The sequence below is a fragment of the Lepisosteus oculatus genome, chromosome 8, assembly GCF_040954835.1.
Source record: "Lepisosteus oculatus isolate fLepOcu1 chromosome 8, fLepOcu1.hap2, whole genome shotgun sequence".
Classification (NCBI taxonomy): domain Eukaryota; kingdom Metazoa; phylum Chordata; class Actinopteri; order Semionotiformes; family Lepisosteidae; genus Lepisosteus; species Lepisosteus oculatus.
Window position 1 is genome coordinate 42,918,448 of NC_090703.1, and position 27,453 is coordinate 42,945,900.

General features: G+C 35.5%; 1 long non-coding RNA gene across 3 annotated transcripts in view; it reads right to left on the bottom strand.

Annotated features, from left to right (window-relative positions):
• Positions 1-27,453, bottom strand: part of LOC107077853 (uncharacterized) — a 71,263-nt gene that overhangs the window by 2,796 nt on the left and 41,014 nt on the right. For 2 of the 3 annotated variants that reach the window (XR_011190259.1, XR_011190260.1), the window contains exons 2-3: positions 14,956-15,135; positions 1,925-2,276 (exon numbers count right to left, since the gene is read on the bottom strand). This is a non-coding gene — a long non-coding RNA (uncharacterized lncRNA). Of the gene's footprint in view, positions 1-1,924; positions 2,277-14,766; positions 14,900-14,955; positions 15,136-27,453 lie in introns of those variants that run through there. The other variant, XR_001478835.2, reaches the window with a different exon arrangement.

A 27,453-nucleotide genomic window follows, 5' to 3' on the forward strand; every position in this document is an offset into this window, starting at 1 on the left:
CATTATAGGACTTTGAAGTGTGTAATACCCTGCACCTGGGAGGGAATGAAATATTGCTTTCCAAATGGGGTTGCTGGCTGCATTACTGTGGTGTTAGTAATTGCACAGCTCTGCAGAGTAAATTGTAATAGAAAATGTATAAAATTATAAATATGAGTATAATTACTCTTTTTTGACACATTCACACTATCCCCTTGAAGCAGCATGCATTTAGCATTGTTTATATTAGTGGTGTTTTTTCATATTGTTTTAAAGAGTTTAGTTTCTGCCTCAGGTTTTGCGAATGTATGGAGTTTGCTAATGGTGTTGTTTTGTCTGATGAGCAATTTAAATACACTTTATGACTTTAAACATTAAATTGTGTGAGATGATTGTATTTAAATGCTTGTATATCTCTGCTGGAAACATATATGAACATAAATATATTCTATGACACTTATTGTTTTATATCAGTACAAATCATACAATGAAACGTCCATTAACCACACATTGAAAATGAAAAGCCCATATAGTCTAAGAAATACAAATATTCAAGACACATTACTTAAGAGATATAAATATTTGTGTATTTTAGGTAAAATTCCTAATTTCAAGGAGAAATATTCATTACCATATTTCCAAAAATATTTTGCCTTTATAAAAGACCATTTGATATTTGTTATTATTATGAAAGCAATGCTGTTCAAGGCTAGGACTATTATTACATTTTCTTAATATTAGTCCAGTGACTGTTATTTGGAATGTTTGGATATTGATATAACAAATTAAGTATTATTTACTTACTGGTGTCATTTAAAGTATCTTAATTATTAGATTAATTTTGTCACAGATCTGTTTTGGATCATTTGCTTCTGTGACTGCACAAGTATAAAACTTCAGATTTAAAATCCCAAATTTCCTTTGTTTTAGTCATAAACATGCATTTGTTTAAACACCAAAATAATGTTCCCAAAAATACCTTGCAATGTAATTTTATTCAAGCAAAGGTGTCTTTGCTTTAACAATGCAATACATGTATGTGCATACTGTATATAAACTTTTTTTTATTGCTGTGAGTGACTTTTCCACTTCATTGTCATTTAAAATCCATCGCACTGCCAGTAATGCTCAGATGAGGGCATTGTTGAACATCATACAGAAAAGTTTCCAAATTACCTAATAGAAAAAGGGCTGGGAGATGTTGCAATTTTCAAGGTGTTTGCTATAAATATCAAGGTGATAGAATCTAAATTCACTGCTTTTGATTGAACAAATAAGAAGAGTATTACGTTTAAAAGCTAATAAGAAGAAACTTACAACTGAATAGAGGTTAACTGTATGTTCTACTAAACATAAAAATCTTCACCATAAACAACTCAATGGAACAACCGATCATATGTGTAAACATTATTTTGGAGTTAGGAACAAAAAAAATATTATTTTAAATTCATTTGGATGCATACCATAGATTAAATTACAAGCTATTATGGAGTAATCTGCGTGAATTTTATTACAGGAGTTTGTAGTTGAAAACAAAATACTCTATGTTCATACATCAGGTTTTATCTTAAGTGTACATCTGTTACAAAGAAAGTAAGCCAACAGTGAGGTTGATCAAAGATAAATATAGCTCTTGATTTATGATCGGGGTATTAATATACTCGAGTTTCCTGCTGCACGAGTTAACATCACCAATAACAGATGCATTATGTCTGCTTTGGAGTTGACTACAAGTCATTTCAGGAGCATATTTAATCATCTGTAAACAGACATTCAATGCCAACATTTTTAATTGCCTAACACATTCAGGTCAGTTGTTTCACGCCTTTGCAAATCTAGTACCTAACTGGAATAAAATAATCAGAGACTGATGGGTCCTCAGAGTAGTAAGGCTGTTTTATCTGCCTTCCTTAAAGCAAAGAAATATATCACAATGAAGACTTACCTGAACTGTTGCCACTGTAGCCTCATGGAACTGGAATTCTACTTAATAAGTCCATTAGATTGCAAATTGGGGCTGTGATTGTAAAGCCAGGTGAAAACTGGTCCTTTGAATGGAAGCTGTGTGCGAGGCAGATCTATATTAGATGGGGATATTGCTGAATAGGCTTGTTGTCTGTACTGCAGTCAGTGCTACTGAAGCCAGCCCTCTCACCCCCCCCCCCTCTTTAACTCCCTCCTCTTTCTCTCTCTCCTTCACTGTTCCTCTTCTCTCTGTTATTTAGTGGGTCCAAGATTCTTTTTTCCAGTTCTTTCAGCTTTATTTAGTGTCACTTGGATCTTATCCAAATCTTGTTCTGCAGGACAGAGAACAGCAAATCAGGTCACTTTAATAGTAAAAGTAAAAAAAGTTTCATCAGACGCTTTAAAACAAAATGAGGCTACAACACACATCGAGTTGTAGAATGCTTGGAGGTTTTCAGATTTTAACCGTCTATGTTTAGTATGAGACTGACTAATGTCTATCGGAGATACAGTACACAATAGGATCCTGAAGAAAATACTGTTTCACTAGCACAAGCTTTGACAGAAGGTCCCACACCAACTGCCCAGATGGTGATCCACATGGATTTAGTGTCTTGGAAACTGTACCTTATAATTTTCAGATGGGCATTATTAATCTAGTAACAGTAGTGCATGTAGAGATATAATTGTAAAGATATAATCCTATAATTAAAGCACAATAGAGCTGTTTTACAGTCGTTACTAGATCTCAAAAGCTAACATACTAATAATAGGATTCTGAGAGAGCATTTCTTAAAAATTGAAGACTTGACTGTTTCTGTGTTCAGATCACTTACTTGATTTTTTTTCTTGGTATATATACAATGCATAACAAAGAAAGTCTCATTACCAAGAGGTCAAAAGATACATTTAAGTGCTGAGCTACACTATATACTTCAGTTTGTTCGCTTCATATTTTTTTCTGTTTATGTATCGGTTCATATTGATAGGCATGTGAATGTCATGCCAGGACAACTGGCAGGAGTCACCATATGCTAAATGGTTCTGTGCTTTTTGCCAAGGCACTTTGTCTCAGCCACTTGGAAGTGCCGTTTCCTTGGAAACAAATTCAACTGATAACGAATGCCTTTAATTAGATCTTTAGCCACAGTTTTCAACACTCAGTGTTACACTTGAGGCAGGCCATTTTTTTCTTTTGTAATCCTATTTTGATGTTTTACTGCTAAGAAATGAGATCTCTTGTTTCATATCATAGCAGTTCAATTGTCAGAGTATTGTAAGAAAAACTCGGAAGTACTACCTATTTAGTCTAAGAAATGCAACAAATTGCTCGTGGTGCTATTTTGTAATTTTTTCAATGGGATGTAAACATACCTGTATATTATTTTAGTGAACCCCCTTTAAATAATTTTGAAAACACAATTTGTTATAGCTATAGTCAGAATTTTTAATATGCATGAGCCTTTCCTGATTTCATTAGTATACTGCGAGAATATGAAAGAGGTTCATAATTAGAAAATAAAGATGTTTTGCTCCATTGGTCAGCTGCAGGATATGATCGTAGGCAGGCGTGATGTTCTGATAATACTGAATCTTAATTTCCAAGTGAGCAAGCATGAGGGAAATCTGGATTGCATGCTGCAGAGACTGTGACAGGGAAACTGGTTGATTGAAACTGGTCTCTTTTTGGTCATAAATATAGTATATGGACTGTTTTTCATTTAATGATAGAAAGCAGGAAAGATTTAGAAAGAGTAGAAGCATTTCTTATAATTACATGCATTACGCCCATAAACATCCATAAACAACTCCAGCAAAAACTGTAGAATACAGTGCTTGACTTTCCAGTGATTCCTGTTGCCTAACCTAACAAAATTTGCTCTTGTACACTTGCAATTTAAAATTGAATAAAACATAAAGGCTCATCAAAACATATTTTACTTAAATGTTTAAAGGTACGTTTTGATGCCTACTTTATTTCATCCAAAAAGGTCTGAATTAGGTTTGAATTATGATTGATCACACAACACTTGATTGACCACACAACATTAATCTTCTACTGGCTAAAATGTCAATTTGTGCTCATTCTTTTGTGTAAGCATTATTTTATCTCAGTTAGCAGTAAAGATTTGTTCTATTAATCATATAAAATAACCAAAAAAAATCTCTTACTCTCTAGTTGTATTTATTGCCCATCTCCTATCATTAAAGCATAAATTACAATAAATGTAACAGAATCCTACTTCTTGGTACACAGAAATGGTTATAGCAAATATTAGCTCTTCCCCTATAGACAAGAAAAACAATGTGATGAGACACTCTGGGAATTCAATTCATAACAAAGGATAATGCAAATCAGTTACTCCTCCTCTGGAAAGTTCACTGAAATTTAAAAAAGAGTGAATGATACCAAGGGCACACGATAGATAAGGATGTACTGAAAATGAATCTAATAAATGGCATCTAATAAAAACCTGAATCTGTCAGATTTGAATCGGGTAGAATGATGCCTGCAACTAGTTTAAATTATTAAACGTAACTGTTTACACCTGAGCTTGTGAACCCATTAGAAGATGTTTATTATGTATACACATGTGTACATTTATATGTTCATTGCATTATTGTTCTTATTATTATTGCATTATTTACAGTACATTGCAGTGTTATTGTCTAAACACAATCATGCGTTGCATGTTATTAAGGTCAAAGCCATAAAACTGTGTTTCTGCATAAATAAGGAAAAATGTTGAGTGAAAAGACTAGGACAATGAAAAATGTCTAAGAGTGTGATTTGTGATATCTTTCAGAGAAGACACCTCCTCAATCTGCAAGAGTGTGTGTGCATTCAGTGTTGGCCTTATCAGTCACCTTCAGGTTCAGAAAAGACAAACATCTTCGACCAAAAGGGATAGCTATTTAATGAATATTTGTATTATTATGAAAAACTTCAGAAATGATGTGCTGAGACTAAAGATTAACTTTAAAGAGGGAATTGGTCTGCAAAATATGGCATTAACATCATTTCACTATTGGTAAATCAATCTCCTGAGAAGGAAGCTTGAAATTGTGTGGTGTGGGTCACATGTGCCTTTACATTAGGTATCCATATTTAAGTGATCAATACCTACTGTAGCACATTGCACATGGGTTTCAATTAATGTCATTGGTAAGGCACAGTCTGACAGAGATGTTACACAAATCCTCTGGTATAAATATCCATTTAATCTGTTAAACACCCAGATCACTTGTGTGACTTTGGTTGATGTTGACACATGAATATTAAAGCTCATCCTGCAAATGCCCTTGTAAAAAGTACTTAACCCAGATTGTTCTAACAAACTGACGGTATAGACTGTATCAAAATTTGGAATAAATAAATGTATGGTAATTAATATGCAATATATCAGTTCATATTATTGATCCCAGATTGGAGCAGAAAGCCTTGCGTTACATCTGCCTCATCAGGCTGACAATGATCATATTTAAAGACTAATGGATTATGACAAAAGCGTTGCTGAAGCTAAGAGAGAATATGTCTCAAAGCATAATGTTTTACTTTGTGCAGTGAGCTTACTATAAACATCAGCAAACAGACTCCTAAATTTAGTTTTAATGCCTCCAGCATTGTTAAACCACCACTGCCAAAGCAATGCTGCTCCCTGATACAGATCTCAATTACCCTTTCATGATTTCTTCTGTGTACATGTGCTTTTCCAGAATTTAATGAGAAATAAAACCATGCTTCATCAGAATTTACCATTTTTGTTCAAAATCATCATGTCATTCATGTTGCTGAAGAACTGTAATGTTGTAATCCCATATAGTCATGTAATTACATTTATAAAGGTGTTTTCATGCATTGAATTATCTCAAATGATTGGATGATCGAGTGAATTAATCTGTGTGTCATAATGCCCATTTGTGTGAGCTGTTGCTGTATGCAAACGACCCCTCAGGTGGTCCTGACTGGGTCATTACACATGGCTAGCCAGCTCACAGGGAATCATGGGTAGCACTGATGGAGTATGGAGACGGTGACACAATGGGCCCTGCTTACCTGCAACATTCCTATAGTGTTTTCACTCTTACTTTAATTGTGCCAAAAATAAATCAGCCATGGAGACTAAGAAGATTTAAAAGCAATTCATGGAAATAATCTTTGTAAAGCACAGATGAGGACAAGGGTATAAAAATATCAAAGTCTCTAAACATCCCTCAGCCATTAAGAATGAGTAGGCTGTGTTCAGAAGGATATTCAGAGATGGTGGAAAGTGCTTTGCACCACCCAGACATTGCCTAGATCAGGCCCTCACTCCAAACTGAGCAACTGGGCAAGGAAGAGACTGATGAACGATGCCTCGGTGAGGCAAATGACAACTTTGAGAGGCCTACAGAGCTCAAAGGATGGGAGAAAATGTGCATTGGTCAACAATATCCAGAACACAAAACTAGCCTTGGTGTCAGGGTGGCAAGAAGAAAGCCATTACTAAACAAAAGTAATCTCACAGTTTATAACAAAGCACCTGAATGATTCTGCAAATGGCTAAGTGGTTGTGCGCAGGTGAGACCAAATTGGAAGTTTTTGTTGTTTTTGGCAAAGACCCAACACATCTCCCTGTCAGAATCCTCCATGGTGGTCGCAGCACCATGCTGTTGGGTTGCTTCTCAGCAGGGACTGGAAAGCTTATTAGGATTGAAGGAAAATGGATGGAGCAAATTACAGGCAAATATTAGAGCAAAACCTGTTTCTGTCTGCTAAAGACCTAATACTGAGGCAAACATCATTTACCTAGACAATGATCCAAAGCAGAAGGCCAAAGATACAATGGAGAAGCTAAAAAATAAAAAAAGTGTTCTTGAGTGGTCCAGTCAAAGTCATAACTTGAATCCTATTAAAAATCTGTGGAAAGACTTGAAAACTGCTAACCATAAGCAATTCAAAAACAGTTTGAGAGAATTTAAACAAATCTGCCAAAAAGAATGGGTGAAAAGTACACCAACTTGGAGTGCAATTTGGGAAAGACTGACCTAAAAAGACTTGTGGTTTTCACTGCTGCGATCGAACATATATTGTGTTCAGAGGTCGGAATACTTATGCAGTCAACATATTTTGTTACAGTTTTTTTCCTTTTTAGGTTTTGCTGACATATACTATAATTTATCTTACCCTTAGAAGTCTTCAGTATGAGCTTTCAGGTTTTGAATAAAATATTAAGTTGAAAAAATGGTATTTATCCTTTTGTAATTTCTCAACATGGGACACCATAGATAGAATCTGAATACTTTTGTAAGGCATTTTATACAGTATATTCAATATATCATGTATAAAATGTACTTTTATATATGTGATTACAACACCAAAATATTACATAAACTGCAATAACACAGCCGGGAATCTCAGATTTCATTGTGGAGTGCCTCTCAACATACATTTTTTCTTCCACAGGAAATATGAAGCATAGCTCATAAAAGCACTGAAAAATGGTGTGTGGGGGGATTTGATTGAATCAGTTTAAATGTGGAACATTTTCTGCAGCTACAACAGCAGTAATAAAAAAGTGAGCTATTGGTGAGTTAGAAAACTCAGATTTGTAGTGCTATCCAAGAGAGATTATTTAAAATATTTTTCTTAAGAAAACTTTCACTAATTGAATTTGAAGGAAACCTGCAAGTTAGTAAAACATGTTCCTTTCTACATTATGAATGTGGCATGTAATTTGAATGTCACTTCCATTACATAAACATAAACATAAACCAGCAGCCATATCACCCTGCAACTCACAACTGGCAGCCCACTGAAGCTAAGCAGGTATGAGCCTGGTCAGTACCTGGATGGGATGACCTCCTGGGAAAAACTAAGGTTGCTGCTGGAAGAGGTGTTAGTGGGGCCAGCAGGGGGCGCCCACCTTGCAGTCCATGTGGTCCTAATGCCCTAATATAGTGACGAGGACACTTTACTGTAAACAGGCGCCGTCCTTCAGCTGAGATGTAAAACCGAGGTCCTGACTCTCTGTGGTCATTAAAAATCCCAGGGCGTTTCTCGAAAAGAGTAGGGGTGTAACCCTGGTGTTCTGGCAAAATTTCCCATTGGCCCTTACCAATCATGGCCTCCTAATAATCCCTATCTATGAATTGGCTTCATTACTCTGCTCTCCTCCCCACTAATAGCTGATGTGTGGTGGGCTGCCTTTGCATCTTCCAGGTGGATGCTGCACATTGGTGGTGGTGGAGGGGAGTCCCCATTACCTGTAAAGCGCTTTGAGTGGAGTGTCCAGAAAAACGCTATATAAGTGTAAGCAATTATTATTATAAAGTCACTGGTCACTATGGTTGGCCTTTAAAAAAAGGCATCCATCATTTCATTTCATTTCATCCATTTCATTGAAGAGTGATGGATTTAATCCATCACTCTTCAAGACAGACATTTTTTGGCATGCACAAAGTCTGCTTTCAAAATAAACAGGCATTTCTTCAAATGTGGGTGTCTATTTATATCAGGTTTCCGTGAATGAAATGTGTTCTCCATACAAATGTACACAGTTTTCTGTAGTGTACATACATACTGTCTTGTTTTTATCCATTAATGGAAAGTATAAACAAACAGTAGGAAACTCCAGTCATTATGACGTTGAAGTTCTCACAATAAGATTTACATTTAGTTTGAAAGCTACTGTGAGTTATATTCTTATCATCCCAAAATTGCACAGCATGATTAGTATTGTAATTTCCTTTTACATAAATGGGAAAAGAAGTCCTATTGAAAGGTGTGGAAATTGAAAAACAGATTTTAATATCTGGCTTTGATTTGTGCTTTAATTAGGATGATAATCCCATAAATCCCCTGGAATGGATTCATATTCACACTGATGGTACATTTGACTTTTTGATGCTTCAAATAGAAAACCAAATCCATCAACAGCTGTTAAATCCCCTGATGCGTTGCTGCCCCATAATGTTCTTCACAGAGTTTTCTGTGAAAGTGACAGAATCTGTAACACTGTTAAGAGGAGATATAAAAAGTATAGTTAGAATACAAACTGAAGGGCTCGTTACCATTAGCATTGTCAAAAATATGTAACTGAAGTTGTCTTTTGTTTACCTTTACCTGACATCCCCTTTTTTAGGTGATATTAGACTTCAGTTGAGACAAGTCTGTATGTCTTGATGATGGCCAATTTTGTGCCGAAGAACAACATGATAAAGTATAATGGTGTTAAGTGAGTGTGTCCCACTTTTTAAAATTGTTTTAATCAGCTTCCATTAGCGTCAGCACTTCATTGGCCTTGGGTGTGTGTTTTTTTTCTGTTTTTACATTTTATCTAGTACCACGCAAGAACCAGCTCCAGTCTGACCTATAATAATAGATGAGGATAATTAGGAGGCCATGATTGGTAAAGGCCAATGGAAAATTTGGCCAGGACACCATGGTTACACCACTACTATTTTCAAGAAACACCCTGCAATTTTTAATGACCAGAGAGTCAGGACCTCAGTTTTACATCTCTTACGAAGGACAGCACCTGTTTACAGTATAGTGTCCCTGTCACTATACTGGGGCATTGGGACCCACACAGACCACAGGGTGAGCACCCCCTGCTGGCCCCACTAACACCTCTTCCAGCAGCAACCTTAGTTTCTTCCAGGAGGTCTCTCATCCAGGTACTGACCAGGCTCACACTTGCTTAGCTTCAGTGGGTTGCCAGTTGTGAGCTGCAGAGTTACAGTATATGGTTGCTGCTATGATATGCTTATAGTCTTGATTTTATGGAGCAATGCCTTGCAAAACATATAAGTTTGTTTTACACATTACTAATGTTAAGATTGAAGTGATGACCATCATACAGGTTTTTTATACATTTTGTTTTTAAAATCATTTTTGCTTTTACTCAAATATGCTCTGAAATAGAAACTGGATTACTGGAAGTCTAGTATTTACATGTTGACAGACAGACAGAAGATATGCCATATGAATTTATTCAAACTGTATTGTAGTTTAGGCTTGAAAATTCTCCTTGTATTCTAACATCTCTGCAATAATCCATCATATTCATAGATTAGTGGTAACATTTAAGAACTGCAAGTTAGTGGTAACTTGTAGTTCTTAAATGTTCATAATTCTTTGTGTTAAAAGAAATCCTCTTAAACATTTTTTTTAGTTGAATTTCAATGTGTGTCTTAAAGATGTAATATCATAAATGAATGTGTTGGATACTCAATGACAGAGCACTTGTTATGTAAAATCAAGTCGGTTTCAAAATAAAGCATTTCTTGTGGGTACTTCAAAAGTTAGGTTCTAGAGCAAGGTAAAGATCAATGGAAATATGCCACAAGAGATCTCAGCACATTTTCACAGGCCACTAAATGTGAGAGGTAAGCATTTGAGGCAAGTCATTTTCAGCTTATGATTTTAGATTTATTTAGATATATATATATATTTTTTTGAGAGCTGTGGAAAGCTGCAAAAGTGCCATATCCCATTAGCTGTATGATACTTCAAATCTGTTAAGGGTTCTCTTGTCATCTACATTACAGGCACATCCATTGATTCACCACTGTGTAGGTTTTAAAATATTTAATAAAAACCTGCTTTAGAAAGATTCAGATGCCTGAATTACAATTATGATTTATAAAATGCTTGACACTTAAGTTATCGTCTGACTGAAGAAAAGTCTGCTGTTCAGAGATGAAAGTATCACAAAGGATGAAAGAGATCTACCACACATTCTAATAATTATAGGCACGTTTCAAAAAGAAAGAAACCCAATATTTTGTACAGGTGACACAAAATGACACATAACCATTTCAAGGAGGACCCACTACTGACAGTAGATTTCTGTCAGTTTTAAACAAGTTAATAGAAACAGATTAAATAGTGTGAACCCTATTTAACAAGGCGGTAATAATAGTGGTAATTGTCCATTTCTTAAGGTGTGTTGTTAACATTCTGTTCTCTCTGAAATTGTTTAGTGTGTGTTTGTGTTGTATGAGGTCTCAACAGTAATTCACAAAGGCCTTAGGAAAATGACAAAACCTTTTATTGTAATAGGTGCACTGATATACTGTATTATTGAATAGATGTGACAGAGGTAAATTCATTATTCTGATTATTTGTCTTCATAAGGATTGATCAACAGGGAAACTGTGATCAACTGTGAAAGCCACAGGCTAGTAGCATGTGTGATCACCATTGGAAGCTCTACTAATTACACTTCTTTGCACTAGATAGCAGAAGACTGTTTTGTAGGATTAATATAGTGCCATTCAGGAATTCAGGTTGCTCTCATTCACTGCAAGTGGAGTTTTGTTGCAACTAAACACTCTTGACCAGTTTTCTCGTGATAAGCAGGGCACACTGGTTTCTTCTTGTCTTTTGATTTTTACCAGGCTGACATTCAACGGGTTAAATCCCTTTATTTCCTGTGCCCAATCAATTCTCTTATCTGATTAGGCGATTTACTGCTTACGCAAGTCACTAAAATGTTTCACAGTCTGTAATGCATGAAAATTAATAATAAATAATACCAAAATATTGAATCAATATCCAAATTTTCTAAACATATAAAATATATTTTTCTAAAATGATGCCATGTAGAGTGCGTTTTTTTATATTCAGCATATACCATTTCCTAAGTCTCAACCATTTAAATTAAAAATGAAAGAAAACCACATTATATATTTTGTTGGGAGCCCTGTGTCCAAATAGAAAAATGCTTTTTGTCTGCTACCCATCTCCAATTAAGATGGGAAGAATTGATTTTGACAGGATGCTTTTCATGGCAAGAAGCAGCTTTGTTAAAAAAAAAAATTGTATTCCATCTCAAATCATCCTTGAAGGCAAGGAAAGTCAAGTTAAGCAGCCTCTAGAAGGGGCTGGCTGAAGTAGCTTAATTTTAATCCAGAGACAGTATAAATCTTGCAACCACTTCCTGTAAGTGATTTTCAAATCAATCATTGGAGCACTATAGAACAATGAACGATAGCATCACATTAAATTCGCTCTGAGGAAAGGCAAACATCACCAATGTTAGATAAGGTTAACTTCTCTTTTCCTCTCCTCAGGTACTTAGCAATCATACTATCTGAACCATTTTTATTCAACTGAGTATTCACATTATGTTATCATGGGAATAAGATTTCTTATTTCACCCCCCTGTCCTTGCAAGATAAGGCGTTTGTCTGGATATTTACATAAATGCTTCTCTAGCAAGGGAAGAAATATATTTTTGTGTAACTGTCCAAACCAGAGAACACATTATTCTTACAAATCTGAGCACGTGCCACACCTTCCAAATAGTGCCTTTTTTGAAATTATGGCACTATTAACTCTTACTTTTCAGTCAGAGATTTCTGTTCCCAAATTAGAATCAATTTTCAAATATGCAGTGATTACTGCACATACCTTGCTGTCAAAATGTATCTGCTCCCCTGTGGGAGCAAATGTGAGAATCTGACTGCACTTATCTCTTCCAACAACAGTCCAGAATTCAGGCAGAAATGTATGCAATTACTGTGATCAAGATTAAAGGGAAAGGGTCAAGATTGATGGTATGTTACATGTCACGAAAGCCTTTGTGTGTTCTGAACAGGACATATAACTTCACATCTTGGACAAGGTTGTCTGTTAAATAAATAAATTCATGTACTGTAGGTGTTACGGGTCCAAGTATTACAAGTATTTGAGTCACCTAGACTGTAAATAAAGAATCTTTAAAGGGATAGTTAATTTGAGGGCTTTCATTGTCCTCAGGCTCAAGCTCACAGTAAAAATAAATAACCACTTCCAGAACAAACACCTTATTTGTTTCCATTCCTGTGTTTTACTGTTGAGAATGGAAGGAAGGAAACAGGCACTTGGTAACAGGTATTGCCAATAACATTTTTCCTCTGCATCACATGACATTTATTATTACTCTAAACATCTATTTTATTTGTCTGCCCCTTATATATACATTATATATTGACCTAGTTACTGCAGTACAATTTCATCATACCATAACATAAGGTGGTCATATCTGAAGGAAACATTTGAATTATTATGTTATTACGTTTTGTGAAGTGCATGCTGTGTCCTATAGCTCATAACAGTGGCCAATTAATATATGTTGGAGGATTTCCTAATATTTTGACCAGTGAGTCTAAATTACCTTTTTTTTAAGAATTCTGAGTCAAACTGAAGGCCATATTTCCACTTTACTGTGTATGGAACAATTGGAAAAGTGTGAACTGACATAGCTCATTCCTGAAGATGCTCACATAGTCGGTCAAAGATCCTGCTATGGTAACCAAATGAATTCCAGCTTCACATGCTCAATCCCACAAGACCTGCTCAAGTCTCGACCAATATAAAAAAAGCAGCATAGGCTAGCTCAGAATTGATCTTTTCCAGTTTTTCATTTTATGATTTTGCACATCTAGAATGTATTTCAGGTTCAAAGGAGCAGTTCTATAGTTTTTTGTATGATCTTTAGAATCGGGACTTTGGCACAACATAGTAACACTGTTGTTTCCAGAGATTTCTTTCCTCTGACTGCATTTATACTTCCAGCAAAAGTTCTAAGGTGTGTTTTGCATTGCTTTAATAGAAAATATAGTGTAAAAGACAAGAGGAAAAGCTAGTGCTTATCCCATTGTCACCTAGATCTTTTAAATGCTTTACCTAAAATAACTATGAGGCCTGGCATCAATGCTAAATGACTTAATTAATGAGTTTTCTCTCCATGACTCTGTTGATAGTTCTTTTACTTTTCAAGCTTCTCTGAAGCTAATTGAAAAGCAGCTTTCATTGTTTTATTTGAGAAGGATAAGTAGAACATTGTGAGCCATTGTTTATTAAAAGGAACCTATGAACCTGTATAACTTATTAAACTAATACTAAAGTAATGAAATCAGTCATCTACCTGTAAGCCTTTGTGTAATCCGAGTGGCAAATGTATATGAAGCCTGACAAAATGTTTTGCATTCCTTCCATGATTTTAGGCTTATGCACAGCAGTATGTTACAGCAGTAAGTCTTCAAATGCATTCATGGTGTTATGCACCATGGCAAAATTTTCATAAAGATTCTTTTAATAATCTGCTTTATATTTAAAAGGTCATTTTTCACATGAATGTTGGCTTGTTTGTGGTGATTTTCTAAACTTTGTACAAAAAACTAGGTTATAAGATACATAGGTTACTTGGAGTAAATTGGTTAAGTTTACGTAAACGAAATTGGTTTTTGAAGGTCCCAATCCAGTTTTAATCAGTACTTTTCCTCTGAGGTGGTAGGCTGGTTTACGTAAAATGAAGGCAATTACCCTACATTAAGAGCATTAATCATACACAAAATGACAGAAACATAGCCACATTTCATGTTAGGTTAGCTTTTAAAAATAATTATACACAGGTGCATAATTCTTTGGGTTCCATTTGGAGTATTATTGATTTGAAAACATTTAGCCAGCATTGGCAGTAACTGATTGTTCTAACATATTGCTATTCAATATTTATATATTAAGCATGAACTGTCATGTTTTACAGTTGTTGTTTTACATTAATATTTGACAGAAATTTCCTAACACACGTTGAGTGTGAATCCCTAATGTTTTTCAGATTTGTAATGTGGTTAATAACATATTACAGTTACAATAAACATTTGGGGAATGTCATACCACTATATTTATGGCTTTAGACTCTTTTGGTTAATCTTAATTTGTGATGAAGATTTATTCTCTCAAGATTGACACCAGAAAGTGTCACGATATTAGTTCCCCCTCCTTAAGGGTGCTCCAGCCTTATCACTCAAGACTTTATTCTCTGCACCTGTTCCCTATTCCTAGCCCACCTTAAAAGCCAGGCGCTGATGCTCATCCGGGCTTTGCATCTGATTTTCATATCGTGCGAGTCCGGGACCTGGAAGCGCCTGGTCGCGTTAAGGTTTAAATCTCGGTTCCCGTTCCCGTCTGCTGGTTCCGACCCGGCCTTCGTGGTTTTTTAATTCTTGCTCTGATGGATCTCCTGGTTTTGGACTTACCCTTGCGTTTTCGATTTTCCCTAAGGACTACTCTCGGATTGTTCGCCTCGGCCACACCTCCCCGTGCACCAGCGCACCTTGGACACGCCCCCTTGTCTTCAGCCCCGTTTTCCTGCATGACTCCGTCGGACTGCGTCGTCCGCATAGGGTCCGGAAAGAACTGTTCGTTACAGAAAGGTCCTATGTGAGGGAAGAGTAGGAATCATAAAATAATATTCTAGTCATGATACACCAACACACAGGACAGGAAGCAATGAATAACTGAGAGAATGCAAATGTGAATTTCCTATAAAACACCCTTAACTTAACTGTAAATAAAATAGCTGAAAACTTATCTATTTTCAGTCAGTGAAGTTTTATTTTGCACTTGGGCAGGCTGATGTTCCTGCACGTTTTAGTGTTGTGTTACTTTAATAAACACAAATACAGTAGCAGAATTGGCTGTAGTCTGTTTTTAAGCTTTTGGAAGTAATATGCCATACTACAGTTATATATAACTTAAATATGTTATATACTGCATATATGTTTTTGTGATAATGATACTAAAAGATAGGTTTAGAAACATTGTTTTGTTGATAGTAAATAGTAACAGTAATGGAAAACTAAGCAGAAAAAAAGTGTCAAAACTGGAAAATGCATAAAAATGGCATTTGCAGTCAATAAAATAGCTAACAGTTTTCCCAGACTGGGGATATTTACACTAGTTACTTTCTTGAGCCAGAAAAGACCACCTCCAGAAAATGACATTGAGCTCTTTTTAAAACCTAACAATAACAACTGACAAACTAAAATCCCAAAGCACTGAGGAATTAATTTAGATGTTCTCTCAGGAAAATGTTTTTTTTCCCTTGCCTGTAATTTAGAATGTGGTATCTTAATGGAAAAGAACTGCATAAAAAAGTTTAGTTCTATTTTAACTTTACAGAGGTGTACAGAAATTTTAGAGTTAATCAAAACAAATCTAAAATGCTGTGGCCACTATACGCCTAGCCTGTACAAGTTTTTTAGCCTTATTAGACACCCGCTGATCGGAGGTGCGTGTGGCATCTTGCTTCAAATTTATTTCAGACAATTCCACCTCCCCCGTCTGTGGGCAGATTTGTCTTTTTACTCAAAAGGCCTGTTAAATATATCTCTTCGTTTTTTCTGTAGCAAGCTCAGCACATAGCTTGGCATACGAGAACACCAACATATTCAAGTTCACAGGTGAAGCATCGTCAAGCGTCCTGACACACACTCTTCACCATCAGCGATGGAGGACGCAGGCTCTGATTAATTACAGCGACAGATTATACAAGTGCTATGCTCCATTGCTCACCATGTTGGCATTAGTAGGAGAAATGCAGCTTTATTGGACTGACTCATTACCCACCCCACTGGGAATAATTAAGAGCCACTGAAACACAGAACCAGTGACACAGCACTGCTCCTACTCCTCCACTGCTGTTGGGTATTAAATGCCACCTCTCAGTTGGACCCCTGCCTCAGCTGGGACTTTGGCATTTGTGGCATGTCATCATCTCCATGCCTGTACTGAGACAGCTCTCCCCTGAGGCACCTGTCACATAATCCCTGCTCTGAGATTGAAGCCCAGGGGTCTGGAGTGTGGTGGATATTTTCTATTGCAAAGTTAACAAACCAATATAATGCTTAAGTAAAGCTGGTTTTCTTGGAAGCTATGGGACAAGCTATTAGCTAATGATAACTGGGATTTGGGCACCTCTCAAGTTTGTGTGTAACTGTGTGTGGGTTGTAAGACTTTGACAGCAACAACAAAATATATATATACACTATTTTAAAACAACATGAACAAAGAAGGCTGACTGTCAGATGTGCAAAGTAAATAAATTAATCATTAAATCAGTTTCCAAATTGTTATTCTTCCTGTGTCATGTTCCTGCTGCCTGTGTACATCTTAAACTGACATTCCAGTAGGGAATAAAGTAGGGATGATGTTCAAAGTTCCATTCTATGATCTTCCTTAAATAACCACCAATTGTGGAAAAGGTATTGAGATCCAGTCTCCTTAAAAATATTTGTGTGTGTAATCTGGAGTTCTAGGTTTTAGTGGTACATTTTCTAGTTATACTAATTACAAGTTACAAAGTTATTGCTGTAACACCCTTTTAACTTGGTTTTCATATACCAAATAGCAGAAAAATGTGAAGAATAGGATAACCAGTCAATTATTAATTATACCCAGAATACCTAGGTTCTTTGTATTCTACAGGTGTTGTACAATTATATTTGTGTTAGACTTCTTCTGGGTTTAATAATCTTGAATTAAATGCACTCAGAAATGTGATGCCACATACATTATAGTAAAGGGCATTGTACATGTTTGATAGAAAGAGTGCCCATGGTACTAATACCCTTGGTATTTTGCATGGCTTTGTAAGAAAACTGACATTTAAAATCTGCTTTTGTACCTCCCCAGTCACAACTGACATATAAATGTGGTTATCTTATGAAAATGCTACGTTGCAATAGTAAGGAAAAGAATTTACAAAGAAAAGAGTTTTGAGTTTTGAAAAGTCTTGCTTGGACATATAAATAAGAATAACACCCTTTCCTGTCAGATCAGGAATTCACATACTTATGTGAAATTAAAATATTTAATAGAACATTCAGTGCTTAAATTGACTACTTGCTGAATTGTCTAGCTGTTCTATATACTGAGTCAGGCTTGATTCCTATCAGATTTTAACTAGACAGATTTGATGACTAGACAGTCGATCTCACTATGTATCAATATGCAAACAAAACCCTGTGTGGTGCAGTTCTTTTTTCCTTTTAAGCTTATTTGATGTTTTTTCAGGGATAAAGGAATATTGCTTGAATGCAGTTCTTTATGAATGTACACACAGAACAAGATTAAAGAGATTGTGCATCTTATAAAAATCTTAAAGTTTGCAAGTGGATCAGTGATTTGAAAGCAGAGGCAAGCAGCTGTCAGATGGTTACTCATTAGTAGCCAGCACCTGTTGTTGAATGCATAAACATAGTTTTATGCGGTTAGTACATTTAAAATATGACCTAGAATTTTCTCCTTTCATCCTTTTTGCCATTTGTGTGCTGTGCAATTAAAATAAATACATCTTACAAAACAAACAAACTGATAACATACTAAGTTAAAAATGAGTACGAATAGCAAGGTCTCAATTTATTCTTGTTTTTGTATGTTTACTGCACGAATCATAAGAATTGTTACATGGCAATTAAGTGCACTGAAGTTTACATTTTCACAGTTACTAATTGAACTCTTGATGGATTAATCAAATGTCAATAAATGGCCCATGAATGTGATTTGAATCACTGGACTCAGAAGTAGTGAAATTCAGCACATAGCTTACTTATTATACTGTCCCAGATGGATAAATTGCTTTTCTGGCAGATAAAATATATAATACAATTAACAAAACATCCTCCATTAAATAGTGTAATGCATGAAGTATGGGCTTATATATAATATGTAGAATGTTTCATCTTCAGTTCACAAAGTCCACAGAAACAGTGCCACCCTAATTTAGCATAAGTTATAGCACTTGGTACAGTGTGATGCTAAAACAAATATCATAATGATTATGTCAATTATCTCATGTGATTATAACATCTTGTGTAGCACTTATGAAGGGATTATGAATCCAGCCATTATGCAGCAACCTTCAAATACAGTCTGGCCTTATGAGTTACATATTTTGACATGAAATGTGGAGACCAAAAACACAATTTTGAACTAAAATAAAATTCAGTATTAATCCTGGAAGCATTTGCATCTTTGTTTTTTATCCTTTTTCATTTGGATGGAATTCAACAGATATCAATACATATGGTATAAGCTTACATACAAGATGCTGTTTGATATCTGAAAAGGCATTCAGCAGAGTATTGCGTGTTTTCTATCCAAATTGATAGTAAATTGCATTGTGCCACTAAACAACCAAGGTCCAAAACTACACTTGCTTCTCGTTAAAACAGGAGCAACTTTTGGTATCTTTTTATCTAAGAGCTATTACAAGAGCTTATGCTGCAAAAACAAAACTAAATTAATTATATCAGTGTAAGAGTTATTAAATGAATACTTTAACCTAGCTGTGCCTAACTGTAAAGTCAGCAGTTATCGTGTTCCTTCTGGAAAAAATAGAACAACCTTTCTTAGAATTATAAACAATTCTAGCTCCAAGTTCCAGGAAATACAAGCTAATAAGATAACACTGGATTGGACCTGTATATCTGATGGATAAACCTCATTGATCATTCCAACACTTCCTCATCCTTCTTCAGAAAACCACAGATTCATTGTACCTACACATTATAGATTCCATATCCATTATGCTTTTATTCTGAGTTGTGTTTGTTCTGAGAGAATATTCTACAATCTTTTTTTTTCTGTAGAATCATTTTAAAGTAACATTTAACAAGGGTTTTAATAAATATGGAGGACACTTAACACATGGTATAAATTAGAGAAGCAGGTATATCCTAAAGAACCAGAGCACTTTTATTTCTCTAGGACTACATAAATGTACTCTATACTCTTTCTGAGATCAGTCACTGCAAGAAAAAGATGAAAGCAAGTGTACCTGACTTAAAGGAATATAATTTCCTTTCACAGTGGTTATGTTTAAAATATGCATACTGTTTCTTTAAGAATAAAGATTTGAATTTCCTCTGGATTAATCTTTTAATGTACTTGAACCATTTTTATATTTGAATCGACTTTAGGCAGTCTTTTCAAAAGATCGTATCAGCTCAGTTTATTTGTACTCTCTACCATGAAGCACTGCTAGTGGGTAGTGATATACTTTCATATAGGTGGTGATATAGCTGTTGTTCAATCTGAATCCATCTGCAAGGAGTATATATTTTTCTGATTTGCTCATGTGGGTTTTCTTTTTGTATTCCAGTATTCCAACTTTCAGAGTCCAAGGATTTCCTGTCCGTGTTAATCAGTGTCTCTAAATATCCCTTTGTAAGTTAGTGTGTGTACCCTATGATGGACTGAAGTTCTGTCCAAGGTAGTCCTACCTTGTGAACTGTGATTGCTGAATTAGGGTCTGTCTCTCAGTCACCCTCTAAGGATAACAACTGGATGTCTATCTTGACATTTGTACATTAGCAGAGCAAAACACCTTTGGCAACATAAGCACTGGGACAGTCAAGCATGTTTTTGATATGTTATACCAGAAAAAAGTGGTAGAAAAAAAATGAAAATCACATCACACACCACTAGAGGTATCCTAACCTTTTCTTAGGATAGAGCAGCTAATTTGTGAAAAAAATGCAGTATTATTTGAAATAGAACAAAAGACAACCTGTGGAGGTGGCACATTAAACTACTCCCTGTAAACCTGGAACCTATCCCAACAAGCTACAAATACAAGATAGGAAATATCCTGGACAGAAAACCAGACAATTGCAGGGCAGACAGACACAGCACACACACACTCACGCCAGGATCATTTTTTTCCCCAGAAGCCAAAAATCCACGTGATTACACTCCAGATCAGGAATTGAAGCCAGGGTCTCTGTGCTGCACAGCAGTAATGTTAACCACTATACCACTGTTCCTTTAGAATAAATATTACAGGTCTAATTTATTTTCTACCACTGAACTAGGAAATATATTGCAGGTGGTATGGATGCAGCTCTGCTCCTGCCATGGTTTGGTCACAGTTGATCAAGGATACAGAGCATGCACACCACCACTCCCCAGACAGTGGCAAATTCCAATATGCTAAAAGACCAGTTCTTCTGCTCTTGGTGAATTCTACGCTAAGTTTCTGTAATATCAGTTCTGTAAAATGCTCAGTGGCAGTGAGCCTTGCTACACAGGTGGCAAATGGAACATTAACATTCTTTTCCAGGATCTAGACAGCTATGTCCTCCTTCAGGTCAGAAACCAGGCAAAATGTGGTAAGTATGGGAACAGCCAGGAATTTGCCTGCTATGTTATTTTCAGACTTTACCTGACACAATGTTTGAATAGTAACAGAATGACACTGAACTCTGATTCCTGAGAGGACCCCGCTCATATTAATCCCAAAACAACAGCAACTTTCCAGAACTAAAAAAATTAAGAACCCTCTCTTATGGATTCCTACCCTTCAACATGAGCTTAGTATCTCCCTTGACTTAAATGTTTCAAAATCATGCTGTACCAATCAATACTTAAAAGCATCAGATTATTTTTTCCTTCCATATTCTGGATCTAGCACATAGGGAAATTTAATTATACTAAAGCTTTTTCAGTAAATTCATAATTTATTAAAAGCTATATAAAGCCTTTTCAATCTTACATCTAATTAGGAACAAAAGCTATCACTGCAACTCATTAACTGCAAATGTTAATTCCTTTTTTTGTTACACAATTTAAATTTCCTGTTGAAAAGCTTGACCTTTATTTGTTTGGCACTTTGATTTATTCTTGAATGGTTTTAAACTTTCTGTTGCTTGTTTTCCTTAAAAAGGCTATTTGTGAATGTCATTCTAACAAATAAAAGGCAGTACCAGTTAGCTCTGTGAGACTTAAGGAAATTGCTACTCAACTTTTATTCTAAAAGTTTGTTTCTTGTCTGCCTGCATAGCATTTAATACAGTGATAAAATGGACAGTAAAGACATCTTGGTGTACTGTATTTGAGTCTGAACTTCACATAGCCATTTATATTTTTTAATTAGTGTAGGTTATGAATTATTAATGGATGTCTATTGTGGTGAATGTAGTTAAGTAAAATGCATAAAAAATGTCACCGAAATTCAGCCTTGCTGTCATGTGCATCCAGTTTTTAGAAGTTTTTGATGTAAATGAAAAGGGAAATAAAGGTATATTGTATAAAGTGTGAGTGAATGAATAGAGCTGGCCTTAAAAACTAAAACTCCTACTGTGTGATAAAATTGACAGAGATGTTAAAAACAAAAACAAAACAAATCTGCCTTTCAGACAATATACAGTTGGTCTTTTTTTCAGCTTTTTGAGTTAACTTATGTCAACCTATGTAGAAAACTCATAGCAGTATGGAATTCATTTCTGAATTAAATTTTAACATAGTTTGATCTGTAGACACACTGTTCTATTTCAGCATAGAAGCATAGATTTCTTCCCACTGTCACCAATAAAACTACATTCTCCGCTGCACGATTCTCATCATGGACTTTGAGGTGTATAGAAAAAAACAAACAAAAAGCTCCCAGTGGATTTAATTATAAATAGGTGCAGAATTGGTTGGATTTTAATGATGATTTTTTTCTTTTTCCTTTCCTGTTTTCATGTTGCAGAGTTGTTCTGATACTTAGTAACTGGAGAATCAAACCCTTAGGTCTTTCAAGGCCATAACATGAGGTGTATTATTTTATATTCATACAGTACCCTCCATAAGTATTTAAACAGCAAAGTCAAAACATGCAACAGGCAAAGTCAAGCAATTTGAATTTGCAAATCTAAAATTAATATTAACAATAAGTAAAATGTAATACATTTGGTTTTTGGGTAATTCCATATATACATTTGATCATATTAGAACAAAAACATACTTTGTGTGGCTGTAGCAAAACATCTGAAATGATAACACAAAAAGTTTGGTGAGAAAAGATAGACACCAAGTGATGTTTGCTTCAGAAAGATGTACAGTATAACCAGATACTGACCTTTACAATCTGAAATGTATTTAAAGGTAATTATCCTAATATATATGGTCACTTTACATCATCTGGTTGAACATAAAGTGCTTGTTCTAATATCAACAAAAGCACACATGGAATTTCCCTAAAATAAATATTGTACTTATCATTCATATTGATGATGACAAATTCAACTTTTTTGACTGTAAAGAAAACAATACAGTGCGGTCCTCATTTATTCATGACGAAATATGAACAATAAACACCAAATAACCTAAGGATTTACATAAAAAATAACGTTTCTTGCTTAAAACTTTGAAGAATGTTCTGCAATAATTTTAATAGTTTTGTAGAGCGAACATTAATGTCTTATGTATTTCTATGCCTGTGGGTAGTATTTTGTAAATCCTCCTCTGGTCGGGATTATACGGACCAGATGATTCTTCAGAAATTCAGGCACTTCTGTGTATTTTCAGCCAAGCTTGAATAGAGTGGTAGGAAGAGACAGGACATGTGGAGTTCATGATTTTCACTACCCGGACAAGTCTCCAGGATTCACAGAGGCTAAATACCTAAAAACATAATCTATCACCCACAATATTTCACTGTGGACATGAATATTTTCTCAACATGAGCTTCAGCTTTCCCCCCCCAAACAAAACAATAAAGAGAATATCCATAAAGTACAATTCTTATTTTATCTTTCCATGTGACATTGTTCCTGTTGCCATGAGTCAAATTATGTTTGATTAAAAATGAAGTGTGATGGTTTTTGTGGTTCACCCTCAGAAGAGGCTTCTTCCTTGCAACCTTCAAATGAATGCCACATTGATGCAGTCTACTTTGAATGACTTTGAATGATTTTTCACATCTTCTCTCTTGAAGGCACCAGTTTGTGGGCAGCATGGTGGTGCAGTGGTCACTATTCCTGCCTCAGAGTGCTGGGTACTTTGGTTCAGTTGTGTGCTATATGCATAGAACTTCTTTGTCCTCCCCTTATTCCAGGTGCTTTGGTTTTCTCCCACTGCCCTAAGACATGCTGGTAGCTTAATTGGCTTCTGGAAAAAGTGGCCCTCATGTGAGTGGGTGTCTGTGTGTGCCCTGTGATGGACTGGCGTCAAATCCAGGATGTTGCACCTGTTGATTGCCAAGATTGCCACTGGCTCTCCTGTGCCCCTGATTTGGATGAAGCAGTTAGAAAATTGTTGGATGGATTCCAGTATATGGAGGAGATCTCCATCTGGTGCCTTTAGATTTACAACTGCCTCCCAAATCATTTGTTTTACAGCCCATGGTGACAAGACTAAGAAGAGAACACCTACATTCCCTTCCTTGCAGGGTGGCCACCCTTAATAGTCTTACAGTGTTAAGGGTTAAATCCAGATTTTGGGGATTTTTCTCTAGCCATCCCTAACCTGTGGAGGTCAATGCCCATTTGCCTGCAGTCTGCTTAAGCTTAACCATAATGATGCATGCTACCACTGAACATTGTCTGTGTATTACCCCCTTTTATATACAGGAAACCTCAAGAGGCCAATATATAGTTTCAGAGACTTCCACTGCATTTCCAAAGAGAAGGATGTTACTGTAGATTATGTTTATACCCTGTATAAACTTAAACATTATTCTGAATCCAAGTAATCAGAAACATAGATTAACAGTTTTGTCTTATTATATCTTAGTATTGTATAGTACTATATATGTTGACCCGTATCATAATTAGAATGTACAATGGGATATTACAGAGATATTTTGGTAAAAGCTGTACAGTTTTCGACACCTTCTTAATAGCCAACATTTCTATATGCACTGGGCAAACTAAATAAATGAAATGAAAAATATAATCTAATGAAAGAAAACTTTTATGGAAAAAGTATGGAAAAGTATGGAAAAATATATCAGTTAATTTGTATGGGGAAAATGTCATTAATGTTCCCAATGATTTGACAAGTGATGTTCTTAATTTAGTCATAATATTGATTGTGCCATATGTTGCAACTTCAGGAACATGCTGCCATTATTCAAACTTCATCACATTTTACCAAGGATAAACCATATACATCAAACAGAAGGAATCACAGTACAATGAGGTATATACCATTATTAATTTCATTTCTCCCATATGAGCCTTTAACGTCTTGAAACTGATTAGCTGTATCAATCTAATGGCAGGTTCTTTTTTTGTTAAATGAAAGCCAGCAGGAGGGTACAGCTGCTGTGTGTTACCACAGATGGTCTCCATCTTTTCTGTTCAACACCGAGTTCTAAAGGGTGTCACTGGCACAGTGAGGCCTTTGATAATTCTTAACAAACAGTTATTTTTCTCCACTGCCTTGTTTTAATTTTATTTTTGGTCTAAGGGCACATTTGGTATGTTTTATACAATAAATGTATTTACTGATCTTAAAGCGTTGTCATCCAAAGCACTTTGGTTTTCTGAAATGCGGTGCTAAAATACATACAACAAAATGTTTTTCTATGTCCAGGGACCAGCACAATTCAGCAAAAAATCATTCCCTTCAAGAGAAATGGTTGTTTTGTGAGAGTGAGACTAGGAATTAAATGCTGCTCACAGTGTGCTGGGAGTGACACACTGTGACAGGCCAACTTGGAACATAAGGAAGGTTAAGTTTCCTATTCAATTGATCCTGTTTGTTGAAAGAAATGAGGGTATCCGCTTCAACAATATGGGTAGGTAGCTTGTTCCTTACTCCCATAACCATTTGGGTAGAAAAGTGCTTCCTGATCTCAGTTTTAAATGCCAATCCATGTAGTTTCCAATTGTGTCTTCTAGTTCTAGTTTAATTGTTCATTCTGAAGAAATCTGTTGGTCTTTATCAATGCCTTTGAGGATTTTGAAGGCTTGCATCAGGCCCATTCATAGTCTTCTCTGTTCAAGAGTAAAAAGGTTCCACCAGCCTGTCAACATATGACATTTCTTTAAGCCCCGTAATGTATCTATTTGCTTTGCTCTGGATTGATTCCAGAGCAGAAATATATTTTCTATAATGTGGCGATCAAAATTATACATAATATCCTAAATGAGACTTTACAAGTGCATCATAACATTTTAACACAACATCCCTTTGATTTAAATTCTATGTTTTTATCTGCATAAGCATTCTTTTCTTATTGCTTCCACCATAAGCAGACAAGTCTTTTTTATAGGTTACTTTTTATAGGTTACTTATAAGCTATATCCTTCTTCATAGGTTACGTATTTAAGTTCATTGCTTTTTGTTTTGTATCTATAGTTTATGCTTTTGCTACCAGCATGTGACATCTATATATCTTGTCTTGCAAAAGTCTTCAGATCCTTGCGCAATTACCATATTTGTCACTTTAAGCTAGCAGTTGTTACACTATGGAGTTGCAATTAATATTAATTATTTACACAACCTACTCCGCATACTGAAAGCAAAAAAGAAAGAAGTAAATCAAAAAAAAGAAAAATGCAAAAGTACATTGCATAAGTATTCAATATCCTTGCTGTGGCAAACCTAAATTAAGTTAGACACACATTTAGATGAGTGGCCTCTATCTTGTGATTCAACCTAGAAAACCAAGGAGCTTTCAAAACAACTCAAGGATAAAGTTGTATAAAGGCACAAATCAGCAGAAGGGTATGAAAACATGAAGACCCTTAATATCTCCGGAGCCAGGTGAAGTCCTTCATTAAGAAGTACAAGGTACATAAACACTGCCTAGATCAAAACTGTGGAGCTGGGCAAGGAGAAATCTGGTTAGGGATGCCACCTTGAGACTAATAGTGACTTTGAGAGAACTACAACTGTTATAAGGACATTTATTAAAAGCCCTGGGAAATTCCACACCCCAGCTTTTCACTGCTGTCAATGTCCAAGACCTAACCTGAGATACAACAGAGGTTGTGATGGTGGTGGGAGCTGATGTCTTTCTACATAGAGTCATCTATCTTTTAGATATTTCCATTTGACTACCATTGATGATTTGGGTCTGAGTCAGGGATCTGAGGGAACTTACAGAAACAGCTACATATATTCTGAAGTCAAGTTAAACTACTTTAATTACAGAGATCACCCTACTACTTTGAAACTATACTTTTGCGTCATTACTGTTTTATGGTTACCATAGTAACCATAATGCAGCAGTTGAATACTTATGCAATTGAGAATCTTCTAGCTTTTTTTGAAACTCTGACTAATTTACATTCTATCAGTACTTTTCTAGATTTATCATATTTGGATTGTTAATATTATAAAAATAACACTCAATAGCATGAGTCAAAGCAGTTAGTGTTTGAGTATGCAATTATTTTTATATTTTCCTTCCTCAATATAAGCAGATCAAACAACTATTATATACAGTAAAGCAAAGTCCATACTCAAACCTAGAGGCTTATCTGAAAAAAACCTTATCCTAATTTCTGGAGATTACTTAAAACCACATTTTTTCAGTTAGTTTATAGCCATAACCACTACCCTACATTACCCTCTGGCTTCAGGGATAGGCTATACTAGACTAGGCTGGACTATTTCTAAAATAGGTATGGTTTGACTTTTCTAAAAACAAAAGCAAAAAAGGAACAAGCTGTTGTAGCTTTAATTGCTCCAGTTTCAAAATCGCCAATATAAGACAAGCAACCTTTAAAAATAGCTGAATAATAAATCCCAGGATCATGATCCTCAAAAAGTTAATGTAATTTCTTTATCTTGTTGCCGGTCTGATATTTGTTTTTTATACAGATTCAGAGCACAGAATTCAATCTGGACCATTAAAGTCCATTTAAGATTTATATGTACAGGGACTGGTATTTTTAGTCAGTTAGGAAATATTTAATTTCTTGATTAAAGCAAAAAAGAGATGAAATTTATGTTATCATAAATCATTTGATCTTCGC